Below are 20,617 nucleotides of genomic sequence, written 5' to 3'. Positions count from 1 at the left end.
ATTATTAAATATAAGGAGGTATACACAGATTATTCTGGAGTGCGCGTTGGATCCGTGTGGACCTCCTGAATTGTTAAATAAATGCTGTAAAGCGACTTTGGCCTTTCATTTGAATCCTCAACCCACCCCTACGTGTTACTATTATAACACACAATTCAACATTATTATTATTAACAGCATAACGTTGTTTTATCTTCGTCAAACGGAGTAAATGGAATAAGTCATATTCGCGCTTCGTATTAGCAGAATCGGTTAGTTTGTTCCGATTGAGTCATTTTGTAGCAGAACGATGAGTAACCGTTTAAGAAAACGACTATGGGTGCCGGAAAGCTCGATTTTATTTTGTTTATTTACAACAGCTGAACGTTTGTTTGTATGCGTTTTCAGCACATTCGCACGCGTCGAAACAAAACGTTTCGAGAGCAACGGTCTGAAAATAACGTGGAATAGAGACGTCGCGGTCCGTCGGTATTTTCGGACGGCAGATTCTCAATAACTGTCGAGGGATTGTGAACGATTTTTTTCTTCTCTGTTTCGCAGTCGAAAACGAGAGAAACGTTATGTAAAAAAAAATCGGAGATAATCGCCATTCCGACTCTTTTACGCTACATTTTCACTATAGAACCGGACTACATAATAGTGACCGGTAAAAACTGACGGCCTTGCCCGCCCGCACTCGCCGAATTTTATCGCGTGAAAATGAAAACAAAACAAAACCCGCTTTCCAAACAAAATCCGCCCAAACGATTTTCATCAGAAAATCGAATAGAAAAACTAAAGAAAATTACACCAAATACCTAGCCTATAAAAAACAATTCAAAAATCTACATATATACATAGTTTAGTTTATAGAGGGTACGTACGAATCGACTATTTATATGAGTCAACGGCCCCACTCATAGAAATGGTCGATTTGTAATCATATCTTGATCGTAATTTTGTACCAAATTTTCTCTTCGTCAGTTATTGTAAATTATAATCATTGTTACATTTCTTAATTAATTTCTCTCCTCTCTAGAGGGCAACTGGAAATTACTGCAGACTATTGAAACATTGCGTAACAAAACTGTATGCGGAAGTGTTTGTCATGAGGAAGTATGTTTCGACTTCAAGTAGGTATGCTATTGTAAGGTTAAAAACAAAAATCTAAAGTAAATGTATAAATATTTGGTTAAGTGTTCATTTTTTGTGAATTAATGCATACTGAGATTGCCTACTTCTCGGAAATGAAATCCACCACAACCGGATCTTTCCCATACAATTAAAAATGCAAATTTTGGCCGTGAAAATTCCGATTTAATCTCTACGTCGCAGTTATAAAAACCAATTTCAAACTAGATATAATTCGTATTATATTCAAGTAAATTACCGATTCGTATCGGTAATTTACTTGAAAATTACTCTTTAATAGAATAGCTAAGTATGTATGTAAAATACTATTAAACATCGATACATCTCATCAAACGCATACTACATTACAAATTCATATAATCTACACAATTAAAACACTTTTCTTTCTAATAATAGAGATTAGATTACAAGTGTCTGGTTTATTAAGAGCGACTTTTATCGCATACACAAGTGTATCAAATTCCTATTACGTGCATTTTAACTGATAAGATTTAAAGCCGGAAAGTTAATTTGAAAAGAGATCCCAAATTTAACTGTTGTGGTTTCGTCCCTTCCAATGAAAAAGGTATATACATAAATATGTACTCTATAGACAATACTACATAAATATGTACTCTATAGACAATACTTGTATTTGTGTAACGGAATTGAAGTGATCGATCATAATAATACCGGCGATGGATATAAATGGTCTATCAATGTTGAAATAGTAATGAATATGAACGATGATGTTTTTCAACGATCGAATATAGTAATAATAAAAATAGTAGGAATTTATTCGTGTTTAAATTCCAACAAAAGAAGCAAAAGCACTTTTCCACGGCGTTTAACCACGTCCTTGATTGAGAGTTCATTACCTCTATGAGAGATAATGAAAACGTTCAAGTATCGATGCGAACAAGCCGTCTCCGCAAAACCGCAGTCACTACATATAATATAATATATTCTAAACCAAAGGAAATGAAACATTCAAATGACAACGGAAATCAATAAAGAAAAACTTTTCCGAAGAAGTTTGTACTTTTTCTAAATAATAAATTGTGGAATCAGTACTTGCACGAGATAAGCATAAATTGAGGTGAATTCGGAAACTTAATTATTAGAATGTGATACCTAACTACTTACAAAACTTAATTATTATATCTATTATGTACGTTATAGCCCCTGTCTGTGTTCTAAAAAGTGTTCTGATAGGAAACAAGGTCGCGGTGAGCTCACATCCTTTGTGAGCGAAAAATAAAATGAAATTCATAAATAAAAGCCATATTCATTATTGAGGTTTTATCCGAGAAAATAACATACATGTTTAAATTAAATAAAATATTTATTTCACGAATTTTAAATTATACTACGACTTAGGTGATATTCAATTGCTTACCCTTTTGTGTTTGAGTAATGCGCAAAGGACTTAAACCGCGAAAGCCCACAAGTTGAGAGTGAAACAAACACAGGGTACGCCTTGTTCCGAACTAAAAGCATTAAATTCGAAAGTCATACAATGAAAATAAATCCGCTAAGGAAACATTTATAATTCAGATTTCAGACATGTATGATTCGTAATCAATATTAAATTAATTAATTGCCAAGTATCACTAATGCCCATCAAACACAAATTAGAAAATGACCCATGCTCTCATTATATTGTTACCTCTTATAGAAAAGGGGCAGTATTCCTCATAAAATGATAAATAGTACTGAGCAACAAAAAACAATTACCGGAGCGGAAACATCAATCTATACTAAGTTTGACCCACTAAATTTGAATATGACAACGATTTTTGTTGACTTCTTTTCGTTTATGAGATATAAGCGTTTAAACAGGCTAATAAGAGGTATGTTAAAGGCACAGGTTTAACAGATTTTTGACTTTTGCAGTCTTTAACTCAAAATCTAGTATTGCTGTGCCAAAAGTAAGTATTGGAATCCATAGTCAGATGTTTTTTTCTATCAATTGTGATTAATTATTGACTAAGTCAAAAATATACTTTTTTCATAAAAATTTTATTGTAAAATTATGAGATTTCGCTAATTTGTCTTTTTATCCCAGTATTTTTGTTTTTTTATCTCAATATCTTTTTATTATCTAAACGCACTAATTTGAGCGGTAAATGAAAAAAAAACATTCCAATATTCGCTTTTGGGACAGTAACAAATACTAACTAGATTTTGAGTTAAAGACTGCAAAAGGCAAAAATCTGTAAAAATCGCCCTTTTTTAAATGCCTATATCTCATAAACAAGAAAACAAAACCATTGTCATATTCGAATTTATTGGGTCAAACTTAGTAAATATTGATAAGTTTCCGCTCCGGTAAGAAAAAAAAAACGATTTTTGTTGCTCAGTGTAGTAAACCAAAAATTAAACTTTCTTATTTATAGTCAACTGTCGTAGAGTGTGTCTGTATTATTTTAAGTTATGTTTTAATTAAATAATAAAAAAACATTACTGCAGTACGTGTCGTAATTAAATTTTGAATGTAATATACCTACTACACAATTCAAAATGAGATATAAAATTCATAGATAACGATAAACGTTGAGGAAGGTCGTAAAAATGGAACAAGGTTCTATTCGGCATTCAAGTAATCGATCGGCTCGCGAGAGTCCGAGAGGAGGGAGAGAAAGAGAGAGAGAGGGAGGAAGAGAGCAAGCACTAAATCTAAATTAATGGAAGGATTCGCAAAATAAGCGCAGAAAAAAATACTCAAGAACATCCTTTGAACAGCCTTAAATCGATTATCCCCACAATAATTTCACGGATGGTCGAACGACGGATTTAGCGTCGGGCGAGAAAGAAAAGTGCGCGAAAGTGAACTGACACCGGCATTACCCAATTTCCTTCAGACTTAACGTAAAATATAATAAATAACGAAAGTATAATACGGCCGGTAATGCGGAGCCGTTTCACGTGTGTATTATGACGTAACACGTGAAGGTTGTTGATTAATAACCGAGAAAATTGTTATTACGGCAGAGCGAGTCGTGTCGCAACATATCGTCCGTGATGAATCGATTCGAGGTGTCTGCTTCTCGTATTCGGCCACTCGACACAATCAGACGAGTTTGCAGATCGTATTTCAAATCGTATGATACTTTTTCGTTAAAAAAATTATCACGACTACTCACCACCACACAAGTATGTATTTCCGTCCGGCTAATTCACAAGCTAAGAATGATAAAATATCCACAACGGGAACGTACATAGGACCCACTATTGATAACTTCTACAGTCCGGAAGTGCAATTGATAAAAATGCGGAGTTTGACATTGACAGTCAAACCAAACCGGTCAATTTAAAATGCGTGTGATAAATCAGCTGATTGCCAATCACACGTTGCGATTGCAGCGCTTGAATTTCATACGTAGAATTGAGCCTAATTACATACAGTCCCTGCTCAGAATATTACGCCACCCCGATTGAACGTTATAAATAATTCAAAATAAGATTTTTTGGTCTAGTTATTTTTGTAAGCATGTCATCCTTATTTGCTACTCTATTCACCAACAAAAAATAATACAACATTATCCTTCAAAATGTCTTCAAAAATAAAAGTGAAATGATAGAAATGAGTTTGCTCCTGAATTACGTAAAGCATATACGAGCGTTTCTGCGAAGATTTTTTATTATGTCGTTAACAACACCGTGATTTTTTCTTTTGCTGCAGCTGTATTATATTTTTAGGGTAAGTTGGTGAATAATTTGTATAAAAATTTCTTTCATTTATGTTTTAAATTGCTCGTGAGTCTTAAATAGATTATTTTTTAGATTAGTTGGAAAGCATTTTTTTTAAAGAAAGAAATGCAAGTATTATAGCATTAATAAAACTGGAATGTTTTATAAACATAAAATCGCGATAATAGAGGGTGTAAGTAATACGGCTGTTTGCAAAATAAGGAAACATCTGGAACAAATTGGCGATCCCACACTCAACAAGCGGGTTAAATGCCGTAAAAAAGAGAAAACTACTTTGTGTCTGCACCTTTGCTTTCGGGAGTCATCTCGACGGCATCAACAACTACTAATATGGATATATGTGTGTACATAAGTGGTTACAAAGTTCAATAAGCAAGTAGCTTAGCATCGTAACAATAAAATATATGTACAGTTATAATCTTATGATAAATAGAGGGCGGCACGAAAACAGGAACATTATTGTAAATATCTTGCTAACTAACTTACATATCTAATAACCATGTTTTTTTTCTCTCATGCTTTGAACACGAATGGAACGGTCTATTGTTATTTGCAACTGCACCGAACTTTAGCCCAAGTCCAATATTAACAATCGCTAATACACAGTAGGACAATAAAATCGCGTGGTAGTTGGAATAAAACATTTGTAAATATGTATTTGTAACGGCAAAGCGACCTAGAAGAGGAACCGTACGTGAGCTAGGTAGGTACGATATTATGTTTGAGACCGTGCTCAATCCTCTCGAATGGCGATTATTGCAAAATCGTGCTGAAAAAACAACAAACTCTTTCGCAAATGCCAATATTTGATCGCATTCGAGCTTCAATTGTTCGAATTGTGTCAACAAGAGCAGAACCGTATTGTTTGAGTTCGCTGTATTTCCGTGGAGTACGTGCAGTTTCTATTGACATTGCATATGAAATTTATAGACAGTATTGTAAAATGTGTAATTAAATGCATAAAACTAATTCTCTTTGAAATATGCATTCGATCCATATGTAAGTATGTAAATATAATGGTACATATTTATATCATGAATACAAATACACATGTACATACATACATATGTATGTACGTAATATAAATTCAAAATAGCCAATGAGATACAAAATAGCCAATGAGATACACATACTTACATAAATAAAGGAAAACCGAGTGATATTCAACAGCCGTTTAACCGTACATACTATTGAATATGATGATTCGAAATGTTTAATCGAATCAAAGATTTGAAAAAAATCTATCTTTGACTAGATGAAGTTTTGATTGCTTTTTTTTTTACTTATTCACGATTTTCTCGTGCGCGGACTTTTGGCCGAACAGACATTAGCCGATGGACGTTTGGCCAAATGGACATTTGAATATCGAAATTACTCAAAACTCACTGAAAGTAGATGGATAAATTATACATAAATCACCTCAACATCATTAAAATTTTATATTTTTGATAAATTTAAACAATAAAAAATTTCATTTGGCCAAATATCCTTTCGGCTATAAGTCCGTCGACCTTATTTCGTCGATCAACCGATTTTCCTTTAATGGGATTCTCACTAAAAATACAATAAAAATTAGCACCCACACATTTGCCGAATTCTTTATCATCTTCGTACTTATCATGAACTCGCTAGAGAATTTTAGCCAAGATTATTTATACAGGGATGACACGGTGAGAGTAGCTTGGACCAAGTTAGTCAGGTAACTTGGACGTAACTCGCACCGTGATCCAACCGTTTTTGAACGCTAACATCCGATGTTACTGTTACTTGGTCCAAGCTACTCGCATCGTGTCAACCAGGTATTAGGAATAATCCTCTTTCACTGAGTTCCATAGGAATTTTGCAGTATCTGTGAAAATCGAACATCCCTCAACACGTCTGTTATCAAAAAATAGCCAAATTTCCTACAAACCACATATTCAATCCATCCCTGACCTTGATCGAATTATTTAATAACAAAATTGAATAAGACATCCCCAAACCAAATTGAGACCACGCGAATGATTCAATACTTTCACTCTTCCACAAAACAAATCGATAGTTGAAATATCAAATTCAGCGACCGACGCACAAATGCAAAGCAAACTAAGAGAAAGAGAAGGAAGGAGGGAGGATTTTGATTGATGGTATTGTTTAGCACTTCCGCAAAAGATTGATGAAAGCTCGGAAAGGGGTTGAACTTTCGTGCTCACGAAAGCAACATTAATCGGAGAGCGAGACCCAGAAGGGCAGAATTTAGTAGCATTTTCTTATCGAGTGGGTCCGTAATATAACGGTGCCCGGTCCGGTTGTAAGATTCTCAGAGGTTCTCGCCCCCGTCACACCTCGCAGCTGCGGGTCATCCGACGACACCACAACGGGAATAACTACACACAGGCCCGTGCGAGCACAACGCACCGTTCTTCTACAGGCATAGTATACATATATATGTACCTACGACGAATACGTAACATGTATGTATGTATATTGTTTTAGTTGGAAAACTATGTATGCACATGAATCCGAGTAGCCGAGTGCGCGAACGTGTGTGTTGTTTCCCCTCTTTCGCGAAGCATACGCTAATTGCTCGGAACGAGCGTAGCATCCGATTAGAACTCGTTCGTGGAATATGGTGCTGTAAATATGTATTACATTATATTTATAGTGTAAGCATACAATATACAAATTAATATATTCTCGAATTCAAGCAACGTACGTATAGAAAAGATTAATTTGTATTGCCTAATGGAGGCTAATTGAAAAGAACAATGAGTCGATATATAGAAAAATTTTCCTTGTGTTATGTTTCCACGAATCTTTAATGTGTTATTTTTGTAATTTTAATTAGTAACTAGCTGAACCCGGCATGCGTTGCAATGCCACAATAACGCATGCAATTCCCGTTACCATTCCCGAGTTAAAGTCCTCGTAATCTAACTTATCCAGCGTTAAACAGCGGAAAAACGCAGGTGGCGCCGCGAAGAAATTATTGCGTTGCAATGCCACTCATTCCCTATTTTCCCGTTTCCGCTCCCGTGTTTGGGCGATTTTTTTACAGAAACCATCGCGGACATACAAACAATAACTCCTGTAAGTTTCATCTTCATCGGTTGAATGGTATAGGAACGCATACGTGACAGACAAACATTGATTTTGATATATGTATGTATATAGAAAATATTTGCTATACATACTGTAATTAGGTTTTCAAAAAAATCTCGACAAAATCAAATAATCAACTGAGAGGTCATCTAAAGCTGGTCGGCAACACCACTGGGTCAGGGCTCGAACCCGTGACCCCTCAGTTGTTAGCATTATACGCTAACGCTATTTAATTACAACCTATTATTCACATTATAAAACGAAAATATCGTTATCCTACACGCTGTTATTTATATACCTCGTGAACAAACTTTGGTAAAAAATAAAAAAAACAATATACATACGTACATATTTCGTTTTCATTAAAATCTCAAATCCATCGATCTATAGACTTCCTAATCAATTAATGGGTTAAAAGACAAAAAAGTCGATAAAACAGTTTAAATTCTCTCAAAAACTTATTTTATACTAGTATAAAATTAGTCTGACTGACGTCAAAATAATATAATAACATAAGGGGCTAGTAAAAATGGCAAAGTTTCAAAACGATTTGAAGACTGTAGGAATTTTAGCTCAATCTAATAATTAAAACTAATAAGAGCCTTGCAAAAAGAAAGCAAATAAGAGGCTTGTAAAAAAGCAGGAGATTGCACCGTGACTACTTACGAAGACACATACGCATTCTCATTTGTACGCGGACGGCCGGGCGAGCGTGTGGGGTTAGAATGAGGGGGCAGCGCGATGGTGGAGTGAGAGAGCGATACAAATTAGCCGCTGTGCATGCTTAAAACGCAAGCGACAATAACCTCGAGTGTGGTTCATATATCAATTCCTTTCCAAAACCACACGTTGAAATGGCAACGTGCACAACACAAGTCCCTTATAATACGGTTAAAATTGGTTGGAATTTGTCCACACATTATGGAAAGGACGTCAATACTCAATTATGTACAAATTGTGAAACGAAGCACCAACGAAAGACACGTTGCCCACAAGATGTATCAATACCGTTAGTACTGTTAATTGTACAGGTAGAAAGACGGAGAACACACTTCGAATGTTAATTAGACTGCTGCCGGATTGCTATCTCTAATGAAAACGTAAATTTTGAACATTAATAGGTGTATATATTCACGTATCTACGCCCGTACGAGCACTTTGCGTAATCGATCATGTTTAATAATGACATGTTATGGTATTTGTAAATAAATGTGTTGGTTATGAGGTCGCCTTGGCGAAGTGTCTCTCGGCCAGCTCGCCCGGATTGCCGCTTTCTCCTCGCGGCACACTTTCCACCTAGCTATCTCCAAGTTGTTCGTTTACTGCTTTGGAAGAGACTGAACAAGCTTGGTGGTGGTACTCGACGATTTCTACCATTACCTACGTGACTGGAAATCGCACAAACGATAACCACTGTCCAGCAAATCTACTGAATAAACATATCCCAGAGAAACTGTTATAAACTATACGAATCTAATACATGTGCATATGTATGTATAATACGGTACAAAACAAACCTAATCACATGCGATTTTTAAGTGCAGATTTGTTTTTTTAAACAAAAGTCATCGCTTTCTTGTTTACGAGCATTATATGTATGTATTCGTGCACACACATGTAGACATTTTGCATGTGCAATGCCAACATTCTAAATATGTATGTATGCATTTAAATATGAGATAACACGTAATACAATTGTGTTACAATTGAAGTCATTGCATCTCACGGCTCGACTGCATCACTCGCGAACTCATTACCGACACACTTTCTTCTCGCATGCACCCATGACATCGTTGCATACATGAGGCGAGCACTTGCAGAGGAATTGGCCCTGACCGTACCACACACTCATACATTTTTAAGTGAATTACGTGGATGCATTTCATTTCACGAAAGTACATAATACACTAAATTGCATCGAGGCTAAAGTACATCGGAAGTGATAACTAAATGCATACATACATATTTATGTAGAATGAAAGCAATCATTTGTTGCATTGTACATAAATACGCACATAATTTTTAATGAATCGTTTACCTGTTTGTTAAACTTATAAACTCGCGCATTTTACAATTGAATGGCAGTTCAATATAAAATAATCTAATGTAAGTATCAAATTTACCAAAAAATTAAATTAGCCAACTAGCTAAAATTATGTAAATAAAAATAATTGACTTTGAATTTTAATTAAACCTTGAACTTTTCTCTGAGACAAAAAAAAACTCCCCGATCGGATTTTTAATTACAAATGTCAGCAGCATAGCTCGGTGGTTGCGTTAATGCTAACCAACGAGAGGTACCCGGGTTCAATCCCTGGATTTAACTCGATTGAAAATAATTTATTCGAAAGTATTTCTGTAGTGCTGCTGGTCAGACTAGGATATTTGTGACACCAAGTCGATCAGAGTTTGCCAATTTATCTGATTTCATTGTTGAAACGGTTCCTCGTCAAATTAACAAAAACCATCCTTCCCACTGTGTCACCACAATTTGAAGATTATTCTAAATTTATAGTGTATAAACTAATATTTAAATATATTATAGAAAATATAAATAAAATTTTACAAAAATAAAACATTTCGTTCACTTAAATGTATATGGAAATGCAACTTCGGCGATATAGAAGTACTGAAGAAATTCGGATGCTTTGGTTATTTATTTATTTATTTATTCTAAGCAGACCATTGTGGCATAACAGGAATTCCTAAAGCGCCACAATGGTCAAAAAATATAACACAAAAAAAAACAAAATAACAATTAATGACGCTTATAAAATGGGAGGAAGATTTCGTCAGCAGTAATTATTTAAAGAAGTTATCAAGCTGGAAAACTTAACTTAAAGCTAACTTAAAACATCTACAGATTTATTCTACCACAAATTAGACGTTTTGTGAAACCTACATACATGTATGTATAATATAAGCAAGCGACCTAATATCCAGCGAAAGATGAAAGCAAAGTAATTACCAAAGTCTCGAAAACATACCGTAAAGTAAAGAACATACAGGAACAAATTCTCTGTAGAAAATCACTTTTTGTCACGTATGAAAAATTATGATATTACACGCGAGGCTCACAAACGCCTCTGAGGAGTTATTTAAATCACGTAAAAGCACTCAATTCGTGAAAACATTACTTTAATGATACATGATAATGATAGTTTAATGTACCCTCACACTCTTGCAATGTACCGGTATAATATGCAATGGTCATATCACGAATATCTATAATAACATAATAAAAAAGCATTATAATACATTGAAGCGAACTCACCGTTGTTTGGACGGATTATTTTGTTATCCAGCTGTCAGAGAGCTTTCTGTCACTAATTGATCCAAACCAACGAATGTGGATATTTGTTTCCCGTGATCGGCCATTCTGGAAAAGAGAGACAAAAAATTAATAATAAAAAAAATAGGCGTGTTATTTAAATAAAACTCATTTTAAACTGGCATCATAAGCATAAATGGGAAAATTATGCAACAGAAACGGTTTGTGGCGTGCTCGCCGAGACATTCGCGATGACAATGTACGAGTATGTGCAAATATGCTTTTTAAAACGATAAATTTCAAAGGTCGTCACAATTTTCGACGCTCAATTTTCACAAAGAAAATGGTTTCGCACGAAATGTTTCTTAATTGGGTCTAGATTTAAGGTCAACAACAGACGGACGAGGGGAAAAAAGGTCCTTTTGTTAGCAAGAAAAAGGGGAATAAACAGCAAACTCTTGAAATTAACAATTCCCGAGATGATTAATTAAAAAAACTCTCAAACGAAAGAGCTCAAATTTAAAGCTATGCTAATTTCGAAATAAAACACCTAATAGACAGAGAGCGCTTGTATGTACATACGTAGATAAGACTATTCAACGCTCGATAACAAAAAGTAGGTCAGGGTTAACTCAATATTCTAAGGATTAATCGACAGAGAGGGGCGTTTTCATAAAATAACGATGGTTGAAAAATAGATTATAAATATACATGACTATTTCTATAAGTACACGTTAAATAAATTTCCGAAAAATAATGCATGTAATTTTATTTTTAATCTGCTGAGGAGCAGAAAGAGCTGAAGTTTCAATTTTGACAAACAGTTCTATAATTTTACAGTCGATGCGAAGACGCGATCTAAATTGCAAGGGAAGTCGACAATGTCTGTGAAGGCCGCAATATTAGTCAATGTGCTATTATCTAACTCGTCAAGACAGGTATGAAGCACCGGCGGTGTCGAAGCCATTCTCGTTTCCGTTTACCTCAACAGTCGATAGACCAGAAAATCAGTCAAGATTGTAGAAGTAATAAAATGTGCGAGCATTTTATAATATGAATCATGTCTTTTACAAAGGTCAACAGACTGCAGTCCTAAATATAATACTTCATATAAATAGACATATGTATAATGAAAAATGTAGAGGCAACACCAAGCCCACAACTGTTTGTCAATTACTTTAGTGACCACAAATATCAGAATACTATGTTAATGACATCGTAGTACATACATACATACAGTATCTGTCCTTTTGAACTATTTGGAATTCAAAACAACTATTTGATCCTTATTGGCTTCAATTCTAATCATTAATTTAATTTAATCTTCATATATTAACTCAAGGTTTCGATTGAATATGTGATGCGCTATTCATTCATATATTTTCAATGTCATTGTGAACATTGTGCAAATAAAAATTATATACAATATATAAAAACATATTGAGGCTTTAAAAATATAAATATGTATGTAGCTTAAATAATCAACTTCACACAGGTAGCGATTTTAATTTTATAACGAAATTGAGATTTTAAAAGTTTTTCTTTAAACAAATTTGGAAATATCATGCAAATTTCTGACAATATAAATATTTACATATTGGCATGTTTATATATGTATATATCGACAAAATAAAGGATCTCAATACATTGATATGGAATTGTTATTATCATCTAAACTCAACTGCAAAGAAAGTGGCAGCAAATTTTTGAATACAAATAACACGAATTAGGTATAATATGGTTTCGGACCTCTGATAGTTGACGACTTGGAAAAAATTCAATGGAAGCGAAATATCTTTATTTATTTAAGTTATAGATTGGAAAACAGCGACCATCCACGAATGCCCTGGTATCGATCGGAGCATAATTGAGTTGCATTATGCATGAGTGCATTTTTTCACTCTGTCAAGCCAGGTAAAGGCGGGTCATTGACTGAAATCGAGACCTTCACAAACCTCGACAGCTCGGCGTTCGACGGGCCAATTTTATACCGGCGCAATTTTATCGACGATTTTTGAGCCAAAGCACTGAAAAACTGTTGAGAATGACTTCAGAAATCGCTTTTAAAGTCGGTCAATGTGACTATTGCACTGACGAGCGGCGCCTTGTTCGGTTCGGTTGTCGCAATGTCTGGTGCATAATAAACAACCACGCAACTTGTACCATCAAAGTTTCCACACGAAATTTGGAATCGGAAAAAGTAAAACAAATAATAATAAAATAAGACCGAATTTTCAAGGACTCGCCGCCTCATTTATCGGTTGAAATAAATGTGCGCAAGTCGCTCAAAAACATTTTGCGGGGGAAACCGGAGCGTTGCCAAGTATGAAATAACAGAAAAAGACCAGGTTGATGTGCAACGACGGCAGGAATCCTGCACGGCCTTCGTACTCCATCTCCACTTGTCTCAATTATATGTATACATGAAATACAAACACGTCTACATGTGTATATAAAACCGGTAGAATACTGACTAATGTACAGTAAGACAAAACTGTACAATTTCACTAAAAATGGTAAGACTTAGACAGGCAGATCAATACGTGTTACTGACATTCCAAAATATACGTAACTTCAATACATATCAGGTTTGGAATGTCGCACAAAAAATAAAGATTTAATAATAACAATATCGCGAAATCAATCTCTACATAAGTTTGACATGTCCTCTCTTCACTGTGCGCACTTTGGTTATACTTAAGCTGTGCAAAATGATTTTTTTTCAAAATGGCCAAATATTATACATATACTTGTCAAAACATCAAAGCCGTAATAGCCATAATAGCCGTGTCAAAACATCAAAGGATACCTAACATAATGGTAGATCGATTTCTATGGCGACGGTATAAATATGTATGGAAACAAACATACAAAAATTTCTAATTTGAGGGGGTGTTTGTTGTTTGTTCGCATATCAAAGATTTAAAAATGGGGCATTTAAGTAATTAGCCGCACACGTTAATCGAACACAGCAAACGTCCGCTTCAGCAGTTGTACAACACGTGTTATAATATAGCAGGACCAATATGGACCAACGCACTGCGTGTGATCTAAAATCGTATTTCACACAACCGACCCCACGGGGAAATCAACTTTACGTGTAATTGAAAACATGTACACGTGTACGAAGTGTATTGGTTAATTTCACAAACCATTCGCACGTCCATACGATATGAACTGGGATGTCAAATTTTAAAAATCAATAGCGAATGCAGCAGCTGTTGAAATGAATAATGTAAAAAGGTGAGAGAATCTAAATTCTCTTGCTAACAAGCGATGTTGAATGTTGCGACAAAAATAAACATAACCGATATGAAGGTTTTGAACAGTGAAAATCTCATCGACTATACATAAATATCACAAAAACAGAATCAGTTTTTCATGTCAGTAAAGAAAATACACATCAACCCCTATTAAAATACAGTAAAAAACAACTGAAAACACTAGACGTGTAACTACATAAGTTAACAATGTTTAATTATTGGGTAGTGCAAATTGTTGCCAACCGTCTTTATACCTGAAGGACACATTTAATATGTGTACTGGCAAAATTTTATTCCGAAAAGCTTACGTAACATAATAAAAAAAAAAAATAGCACCCGTTTCCTTTGTGAGTACTTCAGATAAATGACAAGCGAATTTTTCATATGAAAATATTCTTACAAAAGAATCACACGAAGTATTATATTCGTATCTTTGATGTTTTTCCAGATATTATATTATACCTTGTCCTTCAAACACCAACAGACACTTTCAAGACATTTAATATTCCGTGTTCGTATTAATTTTCAAAATTAATATCATCATATATGCGTATGTATATGTTATTATGATCGTGTCGAAAAATCATAGGCAAGTTAAAAGCGTTCGTTCGAAATGGAAATTTGTTGGTGTCGCGTTGCGTCAGAGTCGACCGCAAAAGAAAGTTGTCCAATTAAAAACGGCACCGTTCTCTCGTCTTTCGACCGAGTCGAACAGTTTGAGAGTAACTGGAAGATACTTCCTATACAAATATAAACGTCAGCGAATCCGTACAAAATGTTGCGCCACCGCATTTCACAACCGCTGACCGCACATAATGCAATAATAATCGGTGACACTTGGTAATGAAATGTAACCGGAGGAGAGCATGTTAATGCACCAACTGGCAAAAAAATACGAAATTACCGAAAAACTGATTTTGCTCAACGAACAAGTTCAAACATTTAAACTGAAAGCTGTGACATCAAATCGAAAAAAAAAACGTTTGGCCGACATGAGAATTAGCATTTTGGACCGTATCTACGTACATATATGTATGTATATATATATATATATATATATGTATATATATATATATATATATATATATATATATATATATATATATATATATATATATATATATATATCATCATCATCATCATTTACAGCCATTCGCCATCCACTGCTGGATGAAGGCCTCTCCAACACGCTTCCACTCGTCTCTGTTTTGCGCAACACTCATCCATCTCATTCCGCACATTTTCCTAATTTCGTTCACCCATCTTCCTTGCGGTCTTCCTTTTACTCTTTTGCCTTCTCTCGGGTACCATTCAAGCACTTCTTTTGTCCACCTGTCGTCCATCCTCCTAGCTACGTGACCCGCCCATTGCCATTTCAATCTCTTCACTCTATTCACTATGTCCACTACCCTTGTCATATTTCTCACCCACGTGTTCCGCTTCCTGTCTTTCCTCGTTATGCCAAGCATACAGCGTTCCATACTTCTTTGAGTGCATTGGATTTTATTTTGCATCTTGGCGTTCAGTGTCCAAGTTTCACATCCATACGTCATCACTGGCAAAACGCATTGATCAAAGATCCTTTTCTTCAGGCAGAGTGGCATTTTTGATTTAAAAACAGCATTCATCCGTCCAAATGCACTCCACCCTAATTTCATACGTCTCTTTATCTCTTCATTTTTACTACCAGACATGTCAATTATTTGACCTAAATATAAATAACTATTTACTACTTCTACTGGTTTATCATCTAAGGGGATGCTATCAGGCATGCAATAACTATTGAACATTAGTTTAGTCTTATCTACGTTAATTTTTAATCCTACTTTTCTACTTTCCCTATCCAGCTGTGTTAGTCTGATAAGTAGGTCAGCTGAATCACGAGCTACTAAAACTATATCGTCTGCGAACCGAAGGTGACTCAAAAAGCGACCATTGATGCTTACTCCGGCTGTATCCCAATCCAATTTCCTGAAAACTCCCTCAAGCACCGCATTGAATAACTTGGGCGAGATTGTATCTCCTTGTCTTACTCCTTTTCCTATGCTAAATCTATCTGTACCTGATAAAATTTTAACCGAAGCTGTGGCATTCTTATATATTGCAGCTAACAGTCCCACATAGGGTTCCGGCACTCCCTGTGTTTTTAGAGCGTTAAGTACTGCATTATGACTAACTGTATCGAAGGCTTTCTCATAATCGACGAAACCTAGGCACAATGGCCGTTGATATTCGTTGGCGCGCTCGATTAGTTCGCCAACTACTTGGAGGTGGTCCATTGTGCTGAAATTTGCCCTAAACCCTGCCTGCTCTATAGGTTGGTTCTCGTCGAGGATATTCTTCAGCCTTTCTGTAATAACCTTCGTGAAGAGCTTGTAGACCGCTGAAAGTAGACTAATGGGTCGGTAGTTCTTGATATCGCTTTTGTCGCCTTTTTTGTGTATTAAAATGATAGTTGCGTTATTCCATCCTTCTGGTATAGCTTGGTTCAGGATGCATTTGCTGAAAAGCCTAGCTAAGATATTAATTAGGGGGGGGCCGCCACATTTTAGTAAGTCAATGGGAATATTATCTTCCCCTGGGGTTTTACCATTCTTTGCAGTTTTTAGCGCGGCCTCTACTTCGCTAGGCAATACTGCAGGAACCCTTTGGCCGTGTGTCGATTCCAGAGTGGGGAATTGGCCGTTGTCGTTCTCGTATAGTTTTATATATATATATATATATATATATATATATGTGTGTGTGTGTGTGTGTATCAGTGGCGTGCCGTCATTGGACCAGAGGGACTTAGAGGCCAGTCCCCTAAAATCTTTTTACGTAAATTGGAAAAATATCAACACGTCAACAACAACAAATTCAAATCCTTGTTCATATTGATATTGTACAGTGGGATGAGCGAAGTTCAGAAATCGGTATTGACCCTACTTGAGGAAGTGGTAGTGGATTGTTATGGTATGGTCCACCGCGTCGTTTGCCTGCGCGGTACTGGCAATTTCTTATTTTTATTTATTTATTTACTTTATTTTTTTACTTTATTTTTATTATTATAATAAACACATAAAAAATTAATAAAGAATGATAATAACAATAACAAATTAATGATCAATATGGCCTGACAGGTTGCCTCAATAGGTCACACCACTCATACAAAAAAAACAACAAAAAAAAAAAAATTAACAATTATTCATCGCATTTAAATAAATCGTGATGAATCTCATGAAACTGACTAGTTCATGACAATCAAACAGGTCTAAATGCTCACCTATCACATTGAGGAACCGGACAAATAGACGTTCCATCGAAGACAAAACATTTTTTAAATTATTCGTCTGTTTCATTGTTTGTGAAATTTTCACTAAAAATATTCTGATTTGTGCCTATCCAACATCATTCAGAACTACTTTTTTGTTAAGATAATACATATTTACACAGAACTTCTCGAGAAGAAATTTGGCAAGGGACTCGGCTCACGAAACGATTCCCTCAGAACAAATCAATTCGGAGCGCGCGGAAAAAAATGTCAAGGCCTTTGGAATTCATTGAATTCTCGATCGATTGTTCGACAAATCATTCAGAAGATTAAATTTGAAGACAAACAAGTTATTAAAAGAGGCAGGGTACTTAGAATATTTGTTTTACTACAAAAATTAAAAAAATATATTCATTGCTTCAAGATAGAATCTAAATATCAAATCAAATCAATATAAAGTCGTAAAATAAAAGTAATGTCAATGTATGAGTGGGTGTAAATCTTCGAGATTAAATTGTTAACTATGTATGTATAATTCTTTTGTGAGTACTTACATATCTCATAATCCTCAACTTTTCCCATTCATTTAAAACGCATTAAAAAGTAACCGTAGGTATACATGACAAATTACAGAGAGTGTTCAGTAGTATAATTTTCAACGCAATTATTTAGTAAACAAGCTTATGTGCTTAGTTATTTTGAAATAGCTCAATATTTTAGGAAAATAAGCCAATTTATCTCAAAGCTGAGCAGTGGCGATTATGTACGTACTTATTCCACATAACATTCGTAATAATTGAGTTTTCTTACAATTTAACGTAACCCTGCGCGATAAATTCACAAGCGGATTATACGAGAGTCAACTGAGAAAAGAGCAAAAGAGAAATTCTCCCATGAAAGCAATTGTGATTGAAACTTTTCTTCGACAACAGTAATGAAACAGAGGGAAAAAGCTTACAAAAGAACCAACTCTAGAAGACCTCTGCCTATTATGGAACGATGGGAAGATATATTAACTCGAAAATTCAATATAATATGTATCATTAAGAGTTCAAATTCAATTTGGAAATTTTGAATAAGTAAACGGCGGAGAAGATGAATAAATTACGAAGACACCATGGCGATGTGACTTCGTTTTGTGAACGTCGGCACAATCGAATGTTTTCATCACGCGATGTCCGTTTCGTAACCCAGTTTTCAGGAACCGGCTTCGCTTTTTGACCCCGTATTCGAAATAACGGTGCACCTGAATATTCCGAGTGCTCTCAAATACACGCAAATCACATACCTCTCATAAACAGCCTGGTTAGTTCTGATCTTACGTGCGTGCCTTACGATTACGCATAAATGTATGATAATCAATTCAAACACTTTTAATCGTCGAACAGTCGTGAATAAAACATAAACACTGTTTTAAAAGCAATTAAATCATGTCAAATGGAAAAAAAACCTTTTTAGTAAACTTTCACTACAACTAAGTAAAATGCAACACTAGAATAATAAAGAAAAAATTCATACACATACGTCATGTTTTATTTTGATACAAACGTAAACTTGGAAAACAACTGCAACTAACTAAACATCACTTCAGTGTGCATATTTGCTGAACGTGTTTGAAATTTTCAATTCAAACAACAAAATTCATATTGCAAAGTTGCATGTACATATATTAGCGTTTTTCTACATGTGCAGCACATTGAGTAGCGCGTGGACGTTCGGTAGATAAAAATAAATCGCACAAATGTGTATGATTAAATAAAAAAAAAACAAATAGAACTAAATGTGTAAAAAAAATCAATCATGACTATTGACAGCTCAAACTTATTTATTTATGAGAAACTTATTGAATTATCACAGAGCAATCATCCGATATAATTGAGGCGAAAACACACAGAATCGTACGGCACGGCATACCTAAATAGACTTCAGCTGTGAATTTGCGTGTCTCATATCATTGTTAATTCGAACGATCATATTATTTCGACAAGTTTTTCCTAAATTTCTTCAAATATGGAAATCACCGTTATCGATTACTAAAAGCAATCTAACGGGGAGTTTTTTTAAATATTGTTAAACGCAAAACATTATCTAATATATAATTTCGCAAGAGACTTTGTATGTATGTATGTTAATCCAATCAAGATTTTATGAAAAAATATGAACTTTTAAATTTTTAATGCTATCAAATGAAATATTTATTACAAATTAAAGTAAATAATCAATATAAAAGAAACACGAATTATTAAAAAAGTGTAGAGATATGAAAATTACATATGAATGATTCAAATTAGTAATATCTTTTCATTATATCAGTATGTTTACACTGATAAAACGATGATATAATAGACTAAGAAAACACAGACAACGACAGTAGATAATGTGATGTGTCGCGATACATCAAGAAGGGCATTGTGTAACCGGAAGTTGAATTAATTCAAATGAAATGGACAAGGCGAGTGCGTGTGTCACTGCACTTTCGCTGACATACAACACACATTCAACGCAACTCGACCTAAATTAAGTGCATAACTTACACTTGCACTATGCACACAAAAAACATACAAACAACCAACATATCAGCGATAAAATTAATAAAAAAACGATAACAGGCGAATCAAATCAGTCCGAAATAAATAAATTCGTATCAAATTTGAACATTGATGCAAATATATATATTGAAAATACTGCAAAAAAAGCAAAAATTTCACCATCATACAAAATTATGTAGATATAAGAAAATTCGATATCGTTTAAACGGTTAAATTCAATTTCAATAGAATCATACCCTTATACATCATACCCTTATACGTGTGATCTCAAGTATGTATTCTTATACGATAAGAATATCTTAAATACATAGTATATATTCCATTTATACATATAATATTAACTTTGAGATTTAATCAGCGCTGTGGGGTCGGAAAACTT

General features: G+C 34.7%; 1 protein-coding gene across 1 annotated transcript in view; it reads right to left on the bottom strand.

Annotated features, from left to right (window-relative positions):
* Nucleotides 1–20,617, bottom strand: part of LOC143917200 (uncharacterized) — a 90,805-nt gene that overhangs the window by 14,617 nt on the left and 55,571 nt on the right. Inside the window, exon 5 of the mRNA XM_077438669.1 lies at nucleotides 11,180–11,284. The gene's annotated coding sequence lies outside the window, so the exon portion shown is untranslated. The remainder of the gene's footprint in view (nucleotides 1–11,179; nucleotides 11,285–20,617) is intronic.

This window comes from Arctopsyche grandis, chromosome 9 (assembly GCF_051622035.1).
Source record: "Arctopsyche grandis isolate Sample6627 chromosome 9, ASM5162203v2, whole genome shotgun sequence".
NCBI lineage: Eukaryota > Metazoa > Arthropoda > Insecta > Trichoptera > Hydropsychidae > Arctopsyche > Arctopsyche grandis.
The sequence above is the reverse complement of the archived record's forward strand: the minus strand, read 5'-3'. Positions and strand labels throughout refer to the sequence as shown.